We start from the raw sequence: 4032 nt of genomic DNA on the forward strand, positions 1-4032 counted from the left end.
GCCTTCCGAGATGTATTTCGTGCATTTTTTAGGATGTTTCGTATAGCTCTAGAAGCTTTGTTACGAATTTTTCCTTACATGCCGCGTATTATGGTTAAAACGTTGCGGGCTTAAAGTGAATTGTGGAGCGTATTGAACTTGGTCAATTTTCGAAAAGTTTAGGTTTTCTGTTAACCGTTTGGTTGTTATGACTTAGTTTCGTTACGAAGAATTTATCATATGATTTCCGACTGTGGGCTACACGATAATTTATCATATCATATAACCGATTTTACGAAGGTTGTAAATCAGTGATATGTAAACATATGTCAAAGTAGCATTGTTTCTGCGGGTTCTACGAGAAATGTTCCCGCTGTGATTTTGATCTTAGATGAAAGTTGCTTGGAGTTACTCATGGAGTATTACCGAAGTTTATTTCAATACGATCTAGTCGCGGAACGCTTTTCATAGGTTTTTCGAGAGGATTCTCATGACACATTCGTTTCTTGAACGAATTGGTCAACCAGAAGTGGTTCTAGCTAACCATCGGGAGGAAAATGCTCCTTTTAATGTGCACGATGCTACATATATTCTCGAGTTTTCTTCGTCGCAAATGTTTTCGATGCTTTTCCGTTACTTACTTGGTACAACGGAAACTGAAAGAAATGCTTTGGTGATTGAAGATTTCTCGTAGAAATTTTTAAAACGAAACTGGCTTTCTGAAGCCGGAAAAAGCTTCAATACTTTGGCTAATCGTCGAGTTTTAGTTTGATATTTGTACAAGTTTTCTGTACGCATGATTGCGACAAGAAATGATGTATAGTTTTTGAGATTATGTTCATGATCGTCTGGATATGTTGCTAGCGTTTAGACGAATATTAAGATTGTCGTTTGCCTATTCTTGACGATTTGCAGAAGTTTTTTGAAGTTTGGGAGTAAACGAGTATAGTATACGTACCTACTCCCTTTTTTTTACGAAAGAAAAAATGGTTGAACCGATACTTTGAAGGGTTGTGTACGTTTCCTCTCCTGATATTTGGAATGATCGATAATTCGGGACGATTTATAGACGACGCTTGGACTGTGATTTGGTTGTTTCCACGTTGACGACTTGGGATATGTCGGTTCCGAGAAAATTGCCAAAAACGAATCGGTTTTAAGACGACGTTCATGTCTCTAACTTTTTCTCTCTTTAGGAAGCGAGCTTGATATGCGTGGCGATCGTTTCTCGACTTTCGGAGAGTTTAGATCGGTTTGCAAGATCTGGATGAACAATTATGGAACAATATATCGAGACAGGAAAAATTGCTTAAAACTTAGTTCGCTAGACTATCCGCCTAGGTTTTACGTTCCCTAAAGTTCTATGGCAGCCTCAAAGTAATTTCCTACGAAAATTCCGAGTCTGATTTCAAAAATTTCAAGTCGGAAATACCTTAGTTCTCTCGAAGATGCAGTTTTGTCTCTTCTCAGTTTTGCGTGCTCATTTCCGTTTCCTATTCTCGTGTATGTTCGCCATTTCCGATATTGGTGTTTATCCTTTGAAACTTGACATTTATCTTCCGAACTTGACTGTTATCTTCTCCTTAAGATAAGACGTCGATTTTTGTAAAAAGGTTCAACGTAATCGTATAGTTAAGGTGGCTAAGGTGTTAAGTTAACCATTGCCGTTTTATACGATTAATCTGAATCCATGCGAGAAAATAGGTCTTTGCGGTTTTTTTTTTATATCGTAAAGTCTCAATGGTAACTTCAATCGAGGCAAAACAAGAGACGTTTCGATCGAGATTCAAAAGTGAACGCAAAGATAGAGGTAGGGTGAGCAGAAACAAGTCAAGGAGTTTAAGATGAGGTTTAGTTGTTTTTGTCGTAAAATCTCAACAGAAACTCCGATTATGACGAAACGAAAAGCGTTTCGATGAGAATTCAAAGGAGAACGCAAAGGAGGACCCCTTTGAGGCCTGACATGTCGCTATAGCGAGTGAGGATGTCATCTCGGTCGCCATAGCGAGTGGAAGGGAGCCGAGGCGAGTCCCACTTGTTTTCGTCGTAAAATCTCAACGGAAACTCCGATTGAGACGAAACGAAAAGCGTTTCGAAGAGGATTCAAAGGAGAACGCAAAGGAGGAACCCTTTGGGGACTTACAGGTCGCTATGTAGCGAGTGGAGAGTTGGCTTGAGCTCGGTCGCTACGTAGCGACCGAGCAGTGTGTGCGTGCTTGGTCGCCGCGTATCGATCGAGCTTGGCTTGTCCGCGGTCTGATTTCCATACTCGAGCTTGTCCGCGGCCGATTTGGATACATGTCTGTTGCCTTCGGACAATCGGTATTTAGTGGTTCGATTGAGATTTGGACGATATTTTACTGCAAGGCTGTTCGTAAAGATATCTTTACGAAGATTACTTTTCGTAAAAACGGTTATGCTGATTTTTACGGACTTTCAGACATTGATTACGTCGTGACCGATTTTGACCCTGTGGGAACCGAAATTCGCACTGTCGATTTCCGTTTAAATAAGGAAACTAAGAAAACCCTAGTTTCCCAGAGGACCCGGATATCTGTTAATTACCACACGTCAAGCAATCAGAACACGAGAATAACAACGATAAAAATAAGAAATCGAAAAGAGAGCAAAGTAGATCTTATTCCAAATCTGCGTATGAGCGTTACAACAAGGTATAAGCCTGGGCTCGAGAGCTGTCGGCGAGATTCCTAGTTCTAGCAACCCTAAGACGGCTAAACCTAATTGAGTCGCAGCTCGAAATAACAAAAACGGAAAGTTGCCTAAATTGCTCTAAGTGCTAAGTTTGCTCTGAAAAAGTTCTCTCCCTCTGCTCCTCGCCTAGGACTCCTTATATACTAGCTCCAAGGTCGGTTTACGTTTTTACTCTTCTGCCCTTAAGCCGTCATAGCAAAAAATGGAGATATTCCATTTTTCCCGATCTTCACAATTATCTTCAAAACTTCCGTATTTATCCGCGGAAACTTGACATTTATCCTTCCTCGTGGGCCAAGCGTGAACCATGCTGTGGTTCACGGGCTTTTGATTAGGAAAAATCGTAGGATGGGCCTCGAGTCGTGTTTTAGGTCCCTTTGGGCCGTCTTCCGACTCGACACGTTTACTACGAGTTTTCCGCGGTTTAGGATCCGCGAAGTTTGATCGATGAATTAGAATAGCGGGAAACATGGATTGATCTTGCTACGGTCTTCGGGAGATAGTATCCGAAGGTTTGACGAGAATGCAAGGACTGGTGTCGTATCGACGTTTGGAAAGGTTCAATCGCTGCACCGCGACCGAACTTTGGCTCGAGCCCGGTCGCTACGTAGCGACCGAGCGGGAGGAGCGCTCGGTCGCTACGTAACGACCGAGCTTTGGCTTGAGCTCGGTCGCTACGTAGGGACCGAGCGGGACGATCGCTCGGTCGCTACGTAGCGACCGAGCGTTGGCTCGAGCTCGGTCGCTACGTAGCGACCGAACGGGACGATCGCTCGGTCGCTACGGAGCGACCGAGCTTGGCTGAGCTCGGTCGCTACGTAGCGACCGAGCGGGACGATCGCTCGGTCGCTACGTAGCGACCGAGCTTTGGCTCGAGCTCGGTCGCTACGTAGCGACCGAACTTGGCTCGGGTTTGGTTTGAATCCCAAAGGATACTTCTTCGTAAAAACCTCGTATAGGTTATTTTTACGAAAATTACATCCCTTCTTTTACTAACTCTTTCGGAAATACGATCTCCGAGGATTTTCGGATGGTAATTCCGTCGTAACCGTTTTTGACCCCAACAGTTAGCCCCCCAGCCCGTTAGGATCATGCATCGTAGGATCCTAGCGTGCGGTTAGGCATGTTTGGCAAGTTAGGCGTGATGGGTGGAATTAATATCCGAAAGTCCGAGCTTGAATAGTAAATCCTCATGTCTTATAAGAAGAGAGGTAACTTGTTCCATAATTTTTTCACTTTCTTGTTTTTCTCTAAGATCTTTCAAAAACTTTCTATCTTTCTTTCCACCCTTTTCCTCTATTCTCTCAAGAGAAGTGCAAAGATGTCGAGCAAGAAAAAGAT

This window comes from Brassica napus, unplaced genomic scaffold (genome assembly GCF_020379485.1).
Source record: "Brassica napus cultivar Da-Ae unplaced genomic scaffold, Da-Ae ScsIHWf_2428;HRSCAF=3137, whole genome shotgun sequence".
NCBI lineage: Eukaryota > Viridiplantae > Streptophyta > Magnoliopsida > Brassicales > Brassicaceae > Brassica > Brassica napus.